General features: G+C 37.4%; 1 protein-coding gene across 4 annotated transcripts in view; it reads left to right on the plus strand.

Annotated features, from left to right (window-relative positions):
- The window catches only part of LOC150090684 (uncharacterized), a 306,488-nt gene that overhangs the window by 27,013 nt on the left and 259,248 nt on the right, over positions 1-20,227 (plus strand). For all 4 annotated transcript variants that reach the window (XM_090372249.1, XM_090372256.1, XM_090372243.1 and 1 more), the window contains one exon: positions 2,162-2,245. The gene's annotated coding sequence lies outside the window, so the exon portion shown is untranslated. The remainder of the gene's footprint in view (positions 1-2,161; positions 2,246-20,227) is intronic.

Genomic DNA, 20,227 nt, shown 5'->3' on the forward strand with positions numbered 1-20,227 from the left:
TTGAACTGCCGAAGAATAAGGTAGAGCCTTTGGCCTCAAGGCTACAATGGTGGCATCTAGATCATTCTGTGAAAGTGAATGATGCCATTTCTCGAAGAATGGCGACAATTTGTAGATGCATCTAAGGTTAGTCTTAAGGCTGTATTATTACACAGTGGAAATATGCTGCTTTCAAATACCTCTTGCCTATGCCATCCACAAAAAAGAAACATACACAAACATGGAGAACATCCTCTTAGGTGTACACTATGAGAAGTATGAGTAGCAGATATGTGGTGATCTAAAGGTAATTGCCATTTTATTAGGGCTGCAAAAAGGTTACGCTAAGTATTGTTGCTTTCTCTGCAAGTGGGATAGTCTTGCCAAGGTTATGCACTGAGAAGAGGAGTTGGCCTCAGCGAAAATCATTAACATCTGGAATGAAGAACGTAGCATATGAACCTCTGATAGATCCAAATAAAGTTTTGCTACCACCACCACCATCGTCATCATCATCATCATCATCAGCCATTTTCAATCCACTGCCGGAATGAAGGCCTCTCCAGCAACTTTCCAGTTCCTTCTGTTTTGAGCACTGGCCATCCATTTACTACCCACAAACTCATGAATTTCATCTATCCATCTCCGCCTTTGTCTTCCAGGTTTCTTCTATCTCCTCTTGGGTACCATTCTGTTATTTTCTTAGTCCATCTGTCATCATGTCTTTGAGCTATGTGTCCTGCCCAAGACCATTTTAGTTCTTTAGTTTTGATAAGAATGTCCTTTACTTGAGTTTGCTGCCTAATCCATGTGTTTCTCTTCTTATCTAACAGTCTGATTCCCAATATAATTCGTTCCATTCTTCGCTGTGTAGTTCTCAGCTTCTCTTACATTCTTTTGGTGAGTGCCCAAGTTTCACTTCCATAAGTCATGGTGGGGAGTATACATTGGTTCATTATTTTACATTTAAGACAAACTGGGATATTGCTCTTCAGTATGTGACTATATTTCCTGAATGCTATCCATCCAAAATTTATTTTTCTCTTGACTTCCAGCCATTTATCATTATTACAGCTAATAACTTGTCCCAGATAAGTATATGACTCCACCTTTTCAATTACTGATCCTTCAATCATTATTTCCCTTTCTGTGGCATACTTGTTCATCATTACTTTTGTTTTAGCCATATTCATCTTTAGTCCTAAATCCTTACTAACTGTGCATAACTGATTAAGATTTTCCTCTAATTCTTTGGGATCGTGGCTTATGACCAGAATGTCATCTGCAAATTGTAAATGGTTTAGGTACTCTCCATTCACATTGACTCCTTTCTGCAACCAGTCTAATCTTCTGAAAGCTTCCCGAAGGGCAGCAGTAAAAAGCTTCAGAGATATTGTGTCTCCTTGTCGAACTCCTTTCTCAATTTTAAATTTCCTACTGTCTTTGTCTAGTGTAATAAAGGAGGTAGCACTCTCATATATTTTCTTCAAAATCATAATATGTGGGGTATCTATGGCTTGTCTTTCTAGTGCCCGAAACATTGCCTTATGCTGTATGGCGTCAAATGCCTTTTCATAATCCACAAATGCCAGGCATAATGGTGTTTTATATTCATTTGCTTTCTCCATTAGCTGTGATATTACGTGAAGGTGATTGGAGACTTTCTGTGCATAAGTTTGATAACAAATATCAGATCTTTACAACAATCATAGTTATCTTGGTGCTCCATGTCAAAATGTAGCTCCACAGCTTTGTGAGTTGTAAACATCTGATATTTGTTTGTGCATGTGTGCGCATGTACAAATATCAAGTAACATTTAATATTAAAATGTAGCTGATAATCTAATTTTCATGTGCTAGTGCTGAAGTCCCAGTAGGAGTATGTAACATGCAGTTCCTTAATATTACTCTCTCCGATTGTAGAGGAAACTATTAAATGTTTTACTTCTATGCAGTGAAGTGTTGTTTCATTTCTTCAAAAATGAAAAAAATTAGTAATCAAGATAAGTAAAGTTATTGCTGTGCTCCCTGTCTGGTAGGCAAACTGCATAAAACATGTTTCTGTAAAATGAATATTTTCGAAGCTTAATCAGCAGGGTATTGCTATTCCAAAATGTGATTCTTTTATTACCAGTTTTTACTATAATCTGATTTCACCCTTTTTCTCATTTCTTCTTCCCAGATGTGACTGTTTTCAACTAAGGATTTGATTTGTGGTTCTAGAAGAGTTAACTAGTGCTGGATATTATCAATAACAGAATTGGAGGTAACAATGAAAGTTTTTATTGCTATTTTATTATTTATTTTATTCTTTTTGTTCCTTTATTTAAGTATACATAAATGCTCTCAGTTCATTTGGTACAGCTCTGACAGGATGCATCGATTAACATTTTTGAAGCTTAATCAGTAGGGTATCACTATTTAGCAAACACTGCATTCATTGTTGTCCTCAGGTTAGGAACCTAAGTTTTCTTTGACTTGTCTTGTTAATATAGGGTGTCCCATTTGAATATCTCATGAAGAACAAACTCATTTCAAGAGTGTAGGTTGATTGCTATTATTGGATGGAGGAATTCTTAAAGGCCTATTCATTCTGATGCCTTTAGTTAACCAATTACAGGCAGGAGGCCGACCGGGCTAGCATGGTGGGTAAAGTGCCTGCCTGGCAACCCAAAGGTCGCGGGTTCGAATCCTGCCTCGGGCTTGGATCAAAGTACTGCAAAAACCTTGGGAGGTGCATTATGGCCACAGAAGCTGATGCGCCAACTACCACCAAAAAAAAAAAAAAAAAAGGCAGGAGTGGGGTTTCTATTTGTGGGTTTCCAACTTGTAAGCTTCCACAATATACAAGTCAATCCATGAACATCAACATTTACAAATGTATCATCAAAGTTTCTTGCGACGACCGACTAACTGGTTAAAATAATTTATTTTTTTTTTTATTAAAATAAAAATATAATATATACATAAGATAAAAACGTTAATATATATAATAAAAGTGTTAAAATATATAGTAGCTTTCAAAGCAAAGTGCCTCTTCATCAGCTGGTCTGTGACTGGTGTACTTCAGTATATATTAATGGTTACAATAGCACAAGTCAGCTGGGCATGATCATGTATCACGAGTCTGGTGTCGGTAAAGCACAATTACATACACGTGATGATCGCCAGCATTTATCGTGCTGCAATACAGTAAATTCTTTAATAGGGTCTAAATGTACTGCCCTCGTCCGATTCATAGTACTATTATTGGTGGCTATATGTAGTGCTTCAAGCCATGGGCACTGGTGGTAATCACGTGAATGGTCAACGATTTCAATATCCCGTTGGGGATCAAGATTGTGCTGCTCAACCCAATAATGTTTGGCAACTGTGGAGTGTTCAAAATTAGCGGTTCGCAGAGCCACCTCATGTTCAGAAACCCAATCTTTCAATCTTCTACCAGACTCACCTACATAACACCCCCTACAATCCGGACACGTAATACGGTATACGGAACCACTCCGTAGGAAAGGAGGAACAGGTGTTTTCACCATTAGAAATAATGGATTGTAATTTCCTCCCCAGAAGTTACACACGCATCGTATGTGATGGAATGCAAAATCCTATCAAGACGTTCCTATACGCTCGGATAATAGGGGATGTAGGCGATAGAGATAAATTGATTGGTGCGAGGCGGGTTAGATTTCGTAACAAATTCGTGAGCCTGAAGCTCACATCTATCTAGAACACGAGGGGGATAGCCGCAATTTGAAAGCTCCGTCCTAATTTTTGAAATCTCCAATTGCCTGTCACCAGTCAAACTAGAGTACACCCAAGCGCGGGAGAATAATGTACGCTCAGTGCTACTTAAATGACCAGGGGTGTGTGTGCAGAGCCATAATTGGTAAATTGGCCTGCGCACATTGGCTTCCTAAAAACGGAAGTTACTAAATGTGAACCCACGCTTTGGACTAACACATCCAAAAAAGGAAGGGTAGAGTCAGTTCTCATATAGCACGATAGTTGTGTTCCTAGAAACCCTCGCGCAATGCAAAATCGTGCAATATAAACAACAGGTCCTATGGGAAAAATAGGGTTAGGTGCCGACCACCCAAGATTGAACACACATTTGTAACCAAAACATTACCAAACAATAAATACGTAATAAAATATTGCTACGTAAGCAAACTTTTTTTTTTGTTTGATTTTCTATCCAAACAGTTGACAGCCATTGCATCTCTTCCAATTCTTTGTGTCTTAATCTAATGGATTAATTACACTTTGAGTTGTTCCTGCTATGAAAGTTGTTTTTATTTTCTCTGCATTCTTTATAATTCTCAGCATCACCTCATTTAGGTCTGTAGCATGTGCAATATCACATGGTCTTTCATTTCGCTCAAAGCGTTTCACAGTTTCATATTTTTTCACTATCGACAGTGCGTACTGGCCATAAGCCTTACCGGGGAAGCCCCGGTGGGCCAGAGGCCAGTGTGATTTTGGCCATAAACTGTAGTATGAGGCCACTATAAATTTTCCCGGGTAAGAATTTTTGACCCAGCCGCCTCTGTTTATCGATAATGCTTTTTTTTCCCCTCTGAATCTGCAGTGTCTTCACCAGGACGCTTTCTTTTCACACCTTTTAAGTATTTTACTCATTTTTAGAGAACAAAGCACAATTACAAAACGAGGAGGCATGCTTGATACACATAAACAAAGCTGCGCACGTGTATCAACTGAATAAACAACACCGTAAAGGCAGAGATACACTATTAACACCTCACATTTTACTTAAGTACATTTCTAGGGGTTACTACCATAAAACAATTTCCAGTTGTGTTTCTGCTAGTGGAATCTGTTATAAACTGGTAGTAAACTCGATCTAATTGCATTTGCGATTATACCGATAGCTGGAATTGTGTTGGTTTTTACGTGATTATGGTGAAATGTGTTTCCCATTCACGGTTATAAAACACATAAATACATTTTCAGAATCTTCTCTTCATTCCTATTGTGTTGCGTTCATTTGGGGTGATTCTGTGTTAGACTGCCATTTCTTGTAAGCACAAAGGCGAATCTTGCATAAGCGAATTCGGTTCGTGTTATATAAGATATCATTACCCTATTTATAAATCGTGTATGATCGAATTCGTGTAATATAAACACGTGTTATACAAGGACTGACTGTATTATCAACCTCTAGTTCAATCGCAAACTGAATGACGGGCGACAGGGAATTGAGATATTGCAGCAGCCCAGATTCTGATCCCCAGGGTACAATTGCAAAAATATTGTAAACATAGCGATACCAGAGAGTGATAGGAATTAAGTTCAAGAAAATCTGACTCAAGTTCTTCCATGGCGATATTGGCCACGATAGGACTAACAGGGGCACCCATAGCTGTGCCCTGTATTTGGCGAAACAGTCATTGAACATGACCCCCCCCCCCCCCGTTAAACGCAGATTGAGAGCAGTACAAATATCATCTGTAGAGAGCGAGGTTCTATCTCCCAATGTGGCATCCCTGCTCAAAAGACATCTCGTGCAGGTAATGACCTGTTGTAGAGGAAGAGAAGTGAACAGAGAAACCACATCAAAGGAGACCATAACCTTGCTCTCAGAAATAATAAAATCTTAATAATATGCAAAAAATGTGTACTACTGGAAACAGTGTAAACAGTTTTCCCAACAAGGGGTGCTAATAACTTGGCAATATGTTTAGAAAGTTCATACGTAGGTGTATGACAACAAGACACAATGGGCTGTAAAGGAACATCAGGTTTATGGATCTTTGGAAGTCCATAAAACTGCAGGAGTTGACAACCTGTCGCATGAAGCTTTCAGCAGATGTTCTTGGTAATCTTATTGGCTAAAAACCAAGAATGCAAAAGTTTATTAACTTTGGATTCCAACTTCTCCAACACTTTCACAGGGGAGAGTCTTGCACAGTTTCATAAACCTCCCGATCCTGTAATAGAGCGAATGCTTTACGAATATACTCCGACTTGTCCAAGATAACAGTGCGCCGCCCCTTATCTGCAGGCAAAATTATAATAGTGCCATCTTTGCACAAAGAAGAAAGAGCTTCCCGTTGACATCATCTGAGGTTATCAGCAATAGGCTGGATGTGCTGCAAAATCGAAGCTGTTTTAAAGCGAATTATATTAGCAGTATCTTCAGGTAGCTTGTTGAGAGATTCTTCCACACCCATAGCCAAATGTGTAATGGGAGGTTTACAAGGAAGGACCGCAAACTTCATGCCGAGGGTCAAGAGATCACGTTGCTCCTTAGATAATTGTTTGTTACTTAAGTTCAAAACAGACCGCGAGTTATCTCTCATATGTGTGTTCCTAGCAGTATATGCTTCTCATAATAAAGAGTTAAATTTATTCTGCTGACGTACACGATACACTTCAATCAAACATGTGGCTTGGGAACACAAAACATGAACCACCTGTAGAAAATATAGGGGGAGGGACCAAACCTCTTTATTTTTGCATGAGCCTGGATTTGTTCATGATAATCCTTTTCAATTCTTGATGAACACTACCAATCCAGATTCCCAACATTTTCAAACCAAAGCAGGCATGCCTCATGTGGTCACAGAAGAACGGTTCCTTGAATCTAAAACCTCTGGGAATAATATGATGGGCTTTACACCAATGTGCAAAGCGTAAATGTTGTCTATTGCAGGCTTCAGACATAAACAATTTTTGCAAACTGAGAGTAACACCATACATGTACGGGCCATACATTAGATGAACATTAGAAAACAGGCTTTGTACATCGGGTTGCATTATATCATCAAAGTTTCTTGCGACGATCCGACTAACTGGTTAAAATAAATTCACCCCCCCCTCCCCAATCATATACGATGCGTTCAACTTCCAGGGAGGAAATTACATTCCATTATTTCTAAAGTGAAAACACCTGTTCCTCCTTTCCTACGGAGTGGTACCGTATTATGTGTCCGGATTGTGGGGGGTGTTATGTAGGTGAGCCTGGTAGAAGATTGAAAGATTGGGTTTCTGAACATGAGGTGGCTCTGTGAACCGCTAATTTTGAATGCTCCACAGTCGCCGAACATTATTGGGTTGAGCAGCACAATCTTGATCCCCAACGGGATATTGAAATCGTTGACTATTCACGTGATTACTGCCAGCGCTCATGGCTTAAAGCACTACACATAGCCACCAATAATAGTACTATGAATTGGACGAGGGAAGTACAAAGGGTACTAGGAAAGTTTTGCAATACAGCTTTGTTTATTTAATTTTTTCAAAGTAATTTCCTCTACATTCAATACACCTCTCCATCCTCCGAAACCAATCTTTAAACCAGTTCTGCCAAGTTTCACTAGGGAGTAAAGCACACTCGTTGTCCCAAGCCCGTAGAAGGTCCTCATCACTGGAAAACCGCCTCCCTTTTAGCTTCATTTTCACATGCGGGAACAGTGCAAAGTCGCAGGGAGCAAGGTCTGGCCTGTAGGGAGGGTGCTCGAGAAGTTTCAGTCCTGTCGTGGTCAAATATTCGGTGCAGGCTTTGGCGCGGTGAGCTGGAGCATTTTCGTGATGGAGGTACCAGGTGTCCATTCTTGACTTTGGCCGCAGGTTCTTCATAGATCCAATGACTTTAGGCAGGCATTGTTCAGTATACCACTTAGCTGTGACTGTCTTCTGCGTGTCCAAAACGACACGTTCCACAATTCCACTCGATTTGAAAAATACAGCTATCATTTTCTTCTTTACAGATCGGGATTTTCTGACAATTACGGGTGTGTCGTCATCATCAAAGACCCAAACTTTGTTTTGAGCCTTGGTCGGCAGATCGTAATAGTACAGCCAAGTCTCGTCACCTGTCACGATGTTGTTCACATACCGAGATTGTCCCTTATCAAACCTTTTTAACATCTCCCGGCACCAAGTCACACGTCGTGTCATCTGCTCTTCAGTCAGTTGATGCGGCACCCAGAGAGAACAAAGTTTCTTCACGTGCAAATGATCTTGCAGAATCAAACGAATTGCTGGTGCATTTAAGCCCAAAGTATCCTCTATCTGTTAGTAGGTCACTCACCTGTTTTCGTCAAGCATTTTCCTCACAGCAGTAACATTTTCCTCCGTAACTGACGTTCGTGGCCTTCCCGGCCTCTCAGAATCCTCCAGAGTGAAATTTCCCCTTTGGAATTCTCCATACCACCTGGATATCATTGTACGATGTGGACAATCATCATCTAGTGCAAGAGTCATTTCTTCTAAGCACTGATCTATGGTTAAACCACCCACGAAATTATACCGCAAAACTGTCCTTATCTCATTTCGTGACCACGATGCCATCGCAAGCACTTTACACTCTCACTACTAATGAATAACTGAGCCCATCGACTTGGCGCGGCGGCTACTATGCACGTATGAACATGTCTCAACATGCAGCAACAAGCAGCTTCCTGTGATTCATTGTTGCGTTATATTGCAAAACTTTCCTAGTATCCTTTGTACATTTACACCCTATTATAGAATAGAAGATGAAGAAGAAGAATGTACTGTATTGCAGTGCGAAGGTCTGGTGATCATCACGTGTACGTAATTCTGCTTTACCGACACCAGACTCATGATACAAGATCATGCCCAGCTGACTTGTGCTATTGTAACCATTAATATATACTGAAGTACACCAGTCACAGACCAGCTGATGAAGAGGCACTTTGCTTTGAAAGCTACTATATATTTTAACGCTTTTATTATATATATATTTTAAATCTTATCTTATTGTATTTTAACGCTTTTATCTTATGTATATATTATATTTTTGTTTTAATAAAAAAAAAAATATATTTTAACCAGTTAGTCTGTCATTGCAAGAAACTTTGATGATATAATGCAACTCGAAGCACAAGGCCTGTTTTCAGATTTAGAAATGTAATCTGCGGCAAAAATTAGGGACTCAAGTATCACATGAATTAGTGCACTTTAGCCCGAGTAGCCAGTATGCCAAGAATTTCCAAGGACATGATAAGATTCTGTATTAACCTAGAATATCTCTAGTTATTAAGGGGCATAGAAAATAACATAGGAAATTTGTTTAAATTATAACACAGCATTATATATACTGGTGTTCAAAGAAAGTGCGTCACCTAGGAATTTCACATTTCTAACCCATTTTCTCGATATCGATAGTATGTTACATTAATGACTAGCATGACAAATAGAAATATAAACCAAAGATATTTATTAATAGTTAAGGCAAAGCTAAGTAATATTTGACAGGTGCTCTCAAAATATTCCAAAATGAGCATTTGCAACCTTTATACAACAGTTTTGGTAAACACAACAATTTTGGCTGAAATGTTATCGGAAGCCTTCAATTTGCTTCAGTTTATCATTTTAAATGGAAAACAAAATGAAAAGTTCACCAGGTGCAAACTAATATTTAGTTGAACTGCCTCTGGCCCTGATGACAGCAGCACTCCGTCGAGGCATTGACAATATCAATTTCTGAACATAATCAACTGATAGTTCGTGGTTACAAACATGAACTACGGCTTCCTGAAGTTCACGAAGGGTCTTTGATTTCTTTCTGACAACTGCAGATTCCACACGATGCCAACAGTTCTCTATAGGATTCAGGTCCATGCTCTTTCCTGGCAAGCTAAGAGTTGTAATGGACTGTTCTTCCAACCATTTTTTCTCCTGTAACAAATGTAAACACATTACTGTTGAACCTCTAATGCAGAAATGAAGCTAAAGTAACTACAGAAGTGCCTACTTACACTTTTCGCCCGATGACAAGGAGCAGAGTCATCCTGAAAGATGCAGTTACTTGGCAGGTTGAAATGGTCTCTAATGGCAGCAATTTGCCTTCCAATATATCCAGGTATCCATTGGCATTTACGGAACCTTTTATAAGCTGCAGGTGACCTACTCTCCATGATACGAAATGCACCCCTATATCATTTGGCTGGTAGCGAATTTCACTGTAGACACCATACAGTCTCGATAGTATTCTTCGTGTCTACGGCGAATCGTTTGGCTCCCATCAGAGCCATGCAGGTTGAATTTCTTCTCATCCAAGGAAATAACTGAATTCTACTGCTCGGGGGTCCATTTGACATGCTCCTTACACCAAATTAATCGGGCCTTTTTCATTTTTTGTGTGAGGAGGGGCTTCTTCTTAGGATGATTGGCTACAAGTCCATTTTTGAAGAGGCAGTCTTCTGACTGTTACTGCACTTGCTACCAATTCTGTATGTTCTTCCCATTCTCTTTTCAGCTCAGATGAAGAAGCTTTACGGTTTTTAAGGCATAAGCGCTTCAAAACGCGGTCCTGATTTGGCATAGAGACTCATTTGTGTCCTGTTCCTTTTCTCCTATCAGCAGAATCAGTATTCTTGAGTTTGGAAATAAATCTACTCACTGTCAACTGATTACTTACAAGACACTCTATAAGCAATATGAAGGGAAGAACATCCTTCCTCACTTAAAGCAACAATAGCACTCTTTCTTTGTAGCGTCAACGGCACGTAACTTGCCATCCTGACAAGCAAGGAATGACTGCAATTCTTGCAGAGTGTGCTTATACAGCTGATGCAATATTATGTCGTCACCTAAGCATGTCAATCTTATCTGATGCAATCTGTAAGAAATATTGCCACATACTTAACATTATTCGGATTACAATTTTAAGGGGTGATGCACTTCTTTGAAACCAGCGTAGAGTAGAAGAATTTCTTTATAGTATAAAGTATGACGACAGTTCAAAAGAGGCTGCAGAATGACCGAAAAAATATAGCTATTGAAAAGTTTATATAATTTTTCAATAATTCTTCTTTTGATTCCAACACACTTTTCATAACAGTGCTCAATTATTTTTATATAGCACAAAAAAAAGTCTGTACTAGTCTTTCATGCACTCACCACCACATCTTCATCCAAATTAAATTTTTGTTCACAAAGGTGCTCCTTAATCAGGCAGCAGTCATTCCCTATTGTGTAACAAACACTGTTTTCTGAAACCTGACAGTTGTCCAATTTTGTTTTCTATTGATCAAATAAGGTTTTTTTTTTTTTTAAATTCTACTCGTGATGTACCAGTACTACTTCTTAATAGATTTCGGTACTAATTTTACGTAATGTTTTAATATTTTAATAGAAAATTGAAAACTTTTTGAAATGTCTGTTTTACCTTAAAAAAAAAAAAAAAAAAAAAGAACTGCTGACTAGCAAAAAATACCTGAAACCGCTGTTTCAGGTATTTTTTGCTAGTCAGCAGTTCTTAAGTCTATTTTAGGCAGAGCAGTCAAAACGATCAGCAACCACTGTTGCTGATCATTTTGACTGCTCTGCCTAAAATAGACTTCAGTTGTGTTTTCAACATTTTATTATAAGCATTGATATAAAGTAACTGGCAATACACATAAAAGTGATATTTCTGATAGCAAAATTTTGAACACAAAACTTTTTATTGTCTGAGAAATATACTGAAGTTCAAAAATATTAATTTGCATAATTTAAACAAATGATAGTTTTTTCAACAGTTCCCTACTTTTCCACAGTGCACATTTGTGTAGTTTTGTTTGCCTTGCATTGCCTAATTTAGCATTTATGCCTTTTGAGAGGTTTGACATGCCTTCTATTGTTACTGGTTTGAGCTGTTGCTTTCTATGAATCTGTATATTCTTTTCTGAGTTTTTCAGCTAGATTCAATATAAAATCTCTTCTCTTCATAACCTTCCCTGTTTAAACTTTATAAATAACACCACTTTTGCATGGTTTGTGATGATAAACTAATAGCTGTTTTTGACTCAGTTTATGTTGATTTTAGAACTGTTATTTATTTTATTTTTTTCTATCTCATAATGCCGGGTTTCCACAAATCAACTTAAGTGATTTGTGGAAAAAAAGTTGTATTGTTGAATTTATTTGGTTAGGAGTATGGAGTATATACTGGGAATTTGTAAACTAAATCTTTACATGTTGCCAACAGTGCCTTCAGTCATTTGTTTCTTGACTTTGAGAACTATGCTGCAGTGTTGATCAGTGTGAGCTCGGTTTATTTTTGAGGTTATTGTATCAGACTTGTGCAAAAAAATGAATAAAATTACTTCATGTAAGTGTTTGAACAATCCAAACTTATTTTGTTCTATAGTCTTCAAGCAAAGATAAGATATTACAGAATTTGTATTGGTATTGCGCTTATTTTGGTGTGAAGCTCAGTAACTAAGATAAACACTGGGCTCCACAAAGTTTTCCAAACCTACGTTGAAGCATTTAGATTGTGGAAAAATGGTAAAAAGAAGGCTATGCCATTTGCATTTCCCATGATTTGGTAGGCCTACAGACCATAGTGATGACTTCTGCTTTTGATTAGTTAATATAGAGGGATACAATGAAAGTGTAAAAAGGGCATTATGTATCCTAATATTCTATCTGCCATTAGACCAGTCCCACATGGAGATAACCTGCCAGTTCCATGCCCTCCACTTATATTGAAGAAGCTTCTGAAGATGAAAGATGAAACTGAAATCTACGCGCCTCAAATACAGAGTCCAGCCCTCAACTGTTTTCACAGTATGAACTCAATGACCTGATAAAAGATTTAAATTTACCAAAGGAATCTGCAGAACTCTTTGGTTCTAGAAGGATAAACTGAAATTAAAAAATCTTCTAGCCATGAGATGTTTTTCTCATGGTACTAAATTCCCATCGATCACCCAAATGAAGCTAAAATAAGGTTGGATCTCAAATTTGCAAACTTATGAGCAGCTGAGATTTTTATGGAACTATGAATAAAACAGAAAAACAGGCATGGATTATTAGTTTCAGGTCTGTTTTTGAGAACTTCTTAGAGAACAAAAAGGATCCAAACTATAAGAATATGGTTGAAAATATTTGCAGCCTTCAAGAAGCTGGGCTGCAACATTAATGTCAGGGTACATTTTTTTCACTCCCATATTGACGACTTCCCAGAAAATCTAGGAAATGTTAGTGAAGAACAGGGTGATAAGTTTCACCAGGACATTAAAGACATGGAGATGAGTTACCAGGGTAGGTGGAATGTCAACATGATGGCTGACTAATTCTGTATTCTGAAGAGGGACTGTAAAGTAGAAGGATCTGTAAGAAAATCAAAGAAATGAAAATTTGACCCATCAAGTTTTAAAAATGAGAGTCGAGTGTTTAGTGGACTTTTTAACACATTTCTCCTTTTTAATAGTGTTTTCAGCATGTATTTAATATATAAAAGTCTGTTCATAGTAGCATTTTGTTATAATTTCAGTGCACAAATTCTGCCAAAATTAATGAAAATTTTTAAAAAATCAAATTCTTTTGTGATTTTTGAAGAAACCTGATGTGATGAAAACAAACAGAAGTCATTTTTGAAATCAGCATTAGAAAATGATTCAGAAATTCTCTTTTCTGAGAAAATATCAGTGAATTTTTTCGAAATGCAGAGTAGTGTAATCCCAGCATTGATTACTGAAAGATCTGATATATTACAAAATATGCAAACTGACCATCTATGTGAACCTGCTTTTGTTGAATACTTTTTACCCATTTGTTCTAAAACATTAACCCCTTACTTTGTTTGTGGACGTTGGAACTTCTTTACGAGTATGATTCACAGTTCCCACTATAGTTTTTTATTTTTATATTTTTTTTGGGACTAATTTTTCTGTCAATTCAAAAGTGGCGAAGACTTTATAAGTGGTTACATTTCTACCCTGATTCAAAAATGCTTCCATTAATTTTAGGACAACATATTCAGAAAGTAGCTGACCAGCTGGGTGCATATAGTCTTTTCCCAAATAAGGAAACCCATTCAGCAGATATTTTGTGTGTCAATTTATACCAAATTTGTCTGTTTTTTTTTTTGGCCAATATACTGGTTGAATTTGCATCTAGCTTTAGTTAGAAATAACTGCTTATCTGCTGTAATGTTTTCTCCAGGTAAATAGCAAGCTTTAAGATTGGCAATAAATCTGTGCCATATTTCTGAAGCAAAAGTAAATTTATCATTTCTTATAGTTTAGACGTTACCTATAGGTGATGTTTAGATGTTTCCTCCATATTGTAGAGTTGTTCTCCAGTCTGTTTTTTTTTCTATTGATGAATGACCTTAAATCTTCTGTAAACTTTAGATCACTAGATAATTGCTCCCACTAATATTCAACATGTGAAAATCATGGCTTTTTTTTTTTTTTTCTGTTGTCCAAGCCATCCATCACTTGCTGTAAAACTTTCTTTGATGTGACACCAAGACCTATTATTTGCTGCTTTTATGGGTCTACTGATTGAAGTTCCCTGTCATCTTTCTTCCATAAACTACAGCCATAATGCATTGTGTATTTCTAACTTTTGTTTCTTTAAAGTGGAATGAGAATTTAACTACCATTTTGAAACAAACTGAGTGCAAAATCCTTCCAGGTTTTTATAATATTTAATTACTGAAATTAGAATAATTTTATGCAAACATGGTTTGGATCAAACAACTGACCTCTCAGGATGCATGTAACTTAACAGTGAGGTGTGGTGTAAGCTGCAAATGTACTGGACTATTGCCCATTGTATACTACTTGGGCAATCAGACAGTATATTTTAAGGAAATAAGCAAGGATGTTAGTTAATCCAGTGATTAAGCAAAGGACCAATTATAAGGGCATATTCTGTAACAATTGATATAGCAGTCTTTTATTCATAAAAAATTTTATCCCTCTTTTAACCCTTTCAGCAGTAAGTTAAACTGCACTTGGTGGGTCCCCTCACAGTAAATTTTCATAATGGCAGGCTTTGGTGTGATTTTTTTTTATGTTCCTATTTTGATATTGTTGCACAACACTAAAGTAAAATTGTCATAAATCAAACCAGATATAAAAAAAAGTGGTAAATTTAGTAAAAGTGGTAAATCTTATTAGTAAAATAATAAGAGGAGTTTACCTCAATATAGTGCGTAGAACACTTCCGTATGATACCCTCCAGAAATTAAAACGGAAAAAACGAAAAAATCGACAACTTACCGGTACATTAGAGTAAAATATAAATAATTAAATACATTAGAGTAAAATATAAATAATTAAATAATCAATTTTAAACAATTAAAAATCAAATTAACGCAATTAAAAGAATCTAACGAAAATATTCAAAACGATTTTCCTTCCTTTTTAGAAAAGAAATATGGTAACTTTGGGCCGAGTACCTTAGTGTAGATTTAATGTAATTTTGTACCAAGCCATTCAAAAAGTATCCCATAGTTGTGTGTATCGATTGTTTACTGCTGGAGATTGTTTACTAATATTATTATCAACGTAGAACATATTGAGTAGTACAGCTCTGATTCATACTATCTAAACATTTTTTATATAATGAAAGTGACACATTACAGTTGTTTTCCTAGATATCCATAATTGGATACATTGACCACATTAAGCATTAAGTTCTGATGGTTGTGAACAGTTCTGAATTATTTAGTGGATTGTTGCTCTGTCTTATTGTAATTGTCACCTTTTAAGCTACAGTTGTGTCCCCTTATCCGCTAGGCATCTCCGTAGCCAGGTGGGCAGGAGCAGCAGTGCGTAGCACACGCTTTTTGCTTAGACCGGGGTTCGAGCCCGTGATCACCAAATATGGAAGATGCGGAAAGGTCAGGGAATGACCACCGCATATCACCGGAGCAATATGGCCTTAGTTGCTAATGCTCCTAAAAACCTAATAACAACCACCCTATCCGCTGATTCAGTTACCCACGGTTAACCATGGAAAAAAACCGAAAACACTTAACATATACTACTCACGTGTCCAATACGATGCTTCCCTTTATTTTTTATGATGTCGATTTTAAATCGATTAGCTTCCCTTTATTTTTTACAATGTCGCTTATGGTTTGGTCACCAAGATTATAATGGTTCTTTAGAGTTTTAACGGATACACAGTTTTCAGACTTTTTTGTTTAATTTGAAAGCACAACTCTTGTGTTTGCCCATCATTTTTGTGATTTCTAGACAAAACAAAAGTTACTATAAAAAAAAAAAAAAATCCGACATCCCTGACATAAATAACGAAACAAAATTTGTCCTTTTGCAGTGCGACGGAACACAACAATCGATGTGACGCACTAAATCAAACTACACATTTGGTCTCTCTCTTTTTTTTTTTTTTTTTTGTTTTGAGCCTAGGTGTGAAGACAGCAGGGGTTGCAAGATAATAGGTACACTAATCTCCCAATGACTATTTATAATGCCGGTTCTTGTCGCTTATTTATGACTTGCAAAATATCTGTTTATACCTATTCTAGTTAAACTTTATTATACGTTTGTATGTACAATAAAATCACGTTATATATGGGGTTAGCAGGTGTCACTTATACCTGTGGTTTCAGCCATCCACAGTAGGTCTTGGAACATTCCCCCCCCCCTGCGGATACGGGGGTATTACTGTATATTGAAACTCCAAAAGAGCTCATTCTTCCAACTTGGTAACGAGTTTAATGAACAGAATATTAGATATGTTATAGAATATCTTGAACAGAATATTAAACAATTAGAGATCCTCAGTTTAAAAATGTTTCCCATAGACAGAGTAAAATGTTTATAAATTCTGAAACGTGTATCTTTTCATTTTTATTTGTGTAGTTAATATTTCATACCCTTAAGGTCATTTTCTCTTCTAAGAAGTTTTCCCTCGTAAGAAGGTCTAAACCTCCACTCCCTTGGAAAACTTCTTATCCAGGTTCTACTCTCTCTCTCCCTCTCTTTTATTTTTTTTTTTTAATTCTGGATATGAATTTACAGTTTAGTTTCATCTTTTGTAAGGCCACACCATACAACTGAAATCAGTAGGGGCAAAAGGTAACTGTTGTACAGCAGCAGCAGTCATCTTTTAAGTGCACAAGGTGATATAGTTATACACATTGGTGCTGTAATGATAGTAAAAGTAGGAGAGCTGAGAATTTACTTAATTACTACACTGTTAATGTTAAGAAAAAAAGTCACCAGTTAGGATTAAATTTGAAAGTGTTTGCCATTCTCCCCCAGACACAATAGGTGGAAGTATAGGATGAGAACTTTGTCAGTCAATCCAACATCCCTGGAGAGACTGTAAGTAAAAGGGGTTCAAGAATCTTTGTTGCTATAAAGGTGGGTTGGAAGACTGCTAGCTTCTGAGAATACACATACTAATAGCTTAAACAACAGGCAAAGGTGAAAGTGATTCTTGCACTGCTTCTGTTGGGACGTGCAGCAGCCTGTAAAGCAGCTGTCAGGATTATGAGGCCTGTTGGTATCAAACAAATGCACGTGCTAGGCATTGTTGGGATATTGGATACAAGGTGCCGCCCAAACATAAGGGATGCAGAAGTTATATATGGCGAGTACAATGTGTACAGAAGTGCTCCCCCCTCTTTTTAATTTATTGCACATTTGGCCCCAGACAAACATTGGCAACTTATGTGTAGATGTGAGTGGCTGTTGAAATATTTAGTCAATTTGGTGTGATATAATCACCAGCAAAACAACAATGAGAGTGTGAGTGTATTATAGGCCTAACATAAATGAAGATCCGTGGGGATTACCCTACAAACTTGTTACTAACAAGGTTCATCCCGGCGATGTTCTTTCTTCTATTATTGTAAATGGTAATGAAACCCTGGACTGGAGTTTGTCCATAAATGCTATCTTGGACGGCTTGCTCCATGAGGACACTGCCTCCTGTGAAAACACCATCCAAACTACAATGAGATTAGATCATTTATCTTACCAAGGGCCCCGAACCGAAGCTCCTTTTACGGATACTGAGGTGGAATCTGCTATCTCAACTTTAAGGGATGGTAAATGTCCTGGACAAGATCTCCTTGAGGTTTCTGTACTTAAAAGATTTTGGAAAAATTGCCCATTAATTATATTAAATCTTTTGAATGCTTGTCTGTCTTCAGGATTATTCCCACTGGCTTGGAAACAGGGTAGACTTAAACTTCTGCTTAAGTCCTTTGACAAACCCTCCAATGATCCGGCCTCTTACAGGCCCATTGCACTGCTACCCATCCTTGGCAAAGTCTTGGAAAAATTAATTGTTTCTCGTCTTCTAAATTACTATTTAGACAGAAACCTAAGTTCCCCACTTCAATTTGGCTTTACACATGGAAGGTCTTCTGTTGATGCTATTCGTCGGGTTTTGAGTTCTGTTCAAAATTCCAATTTTAAATATGTCCTCGGTCTCTTTGTTGATTTCCAAGGGGCATTCGACACTGTTTGGTGGCCGAGTGTCCTGGCGAGGTCCAGAGAGGCCGGGGTCTCTGCTCCTATTTACCGTCTCCTTTCGAATTACTTTGATTCTCGCAGCATCACAGTTTCCTCAGGATTCTGCTCTGTCTCCAGATCTGTTTCTAGGGGCTGCCCTCAGGGCTCTGTTCTTGGCCCTGTGTGCTGGAACATGGTCCTTGATGGGTGGCTCTCGGTTGATCGAGACAACATCCTTCAGATAACTTATGTAGACAACGTTGCTATTCTGATTTTTGGTAATTCCCGCCGGGAGCTAGAGTGCAGAGCAAATGAAGTTCTAGAGGACTGGGATATCTGGTGTCAAACACATAAACTTCAAATTTCTACTAATAAAACAAAACAAATGTTGCTAAAAGGCTCTCTTGATGTGAATAGACCACCTGTGATTAAGTTGAATGGAGAAATGATTAGGAGCACTCGGCAGCATAAATACTTAGGAATTTATTTTGATGACAGTCTTAATTTCAATTACCATGCAAAATATATACTTCAGAAAATAAAAGCTATGACCTATAAAATTATTAAGATTACCAGGAGTACTTTTGGTGTAACGAAATCTTCCATTAAATTATACTACTCTTGTATATTTATACCAATTGTGTGTTATGCGGCTGGGGCCTGGGGATACAGAATCGGGAACTCCCTTGTTCAAAAATATCTTACTCAAGCACAAAGATTCTTCCTTCTCGCTGTAAGTAGAGCTTGTCGAACTGTCTCTACAGCTGCTCTCCAGGTCCTCAGTCATTGACTGCCAATCCAATATGAAGTAATGTTACATTATCTTGTATATTGTAGAAGAAAAAATATTCCTGCGATTGTAAAAGGCATAACATATAATACTGACTTGCAAGAAAATGTAGACATTAAAAGAATGAGAAATGAATGTTGTAGAGCATGGCAAAATACCTGGTTCACCTCTACTTTGGGTAGGGAGACCTTTAAGTTTTTTCCCGAGGTTGTTGATTACGACAAGAAAATGGACTGGTTCAATCCTGGTTTATACGTTACGTTTTTATATACCGGTCATGGAAGTCTTAACTTTAAATTGTTCTCACTAGGATTAAGTAACACTCCTCTCTGTAGTTGCGGTGCTCAAGAAACTGTTGAGCATCTCGTCTTTCATTGTCCTCTGTACGACGATTTAAGACTAGACTTTCAACTTCTCACAAATGTATTTGACTGCTCCGAACTGCCGAGATTGGTTAACTGTTCTGAATATTACACTGCCTTCTCCACCTATGCAGAGAAATTGTTTAAACGGAGAAAAAGAATTCTTGCTCCTGAGGTTCAGTAAAATGCTAAACTGTTTCTTTCGATTACACTTACCTGATGTATTGATCAGTCTGCTGGACTCCGAAGCCCAGTATTTCACTGTATCATCACTGTATATAGTCTTTTTATGTACCATCATTGTATATAGTCTTTTTATGTACCATCACTGTAAATAGTCTTTTCATGTATAATTAATCATTATAAATTGTGCACAATGTATAGATTACTTTCAGCGGCGAATAGGGGAAACCCTGGAGCCCGCCAAAAAAAAAAAAATAAATAAAATACTTTGAATGATGATTATTACAAACAAATAAGGGTGGGCCAATAAATCAAACTTGTGTGTTGGGCACTCACACAGTAGCAAACATTTTCTTCAAGGCTTCCACTTAAATGGATGTTAGATGAACTGATGAGACTAGTGGCAGAGAAGAAAAGTGCACGAGATACATAAATTATCAGAAGATACAGAAACCTACTTTAAGTGAAAACTAATCTGCAATCAAGTCATTTAGGAGGGTGAGGCAAGCTAAGAGAGTTTGAGAGATCTCTCACAAATAATACAAAGAAAAGTATCAAACATTCTTTACTTACATTAGCAGTAGAAGGAGAGCAATAAATCACACTGGTCTGCTAGATACAAATGTTATAACTGTTCATGATGCGGTTCAGTTTTTTGGCAAACAGAATAGATATTTTGCATCTTCATTCACATGTGAGGAATTTTTTAG

Source organism: Mastigoproctus giganteus, chromosome 1, assembly GCF_048544385.1.
Source record: "Mastigoproctus giganteus isolate SK-2022 chromosome 1, ASM4854438v1, whole genome shotgun sequence".
NCBI lineage: Eukaryota > Metazoa > Arthropoda > Arachnida > Uropygi > Thelyphonidae > Mastigoproctus > Mastigoproctus giganteus.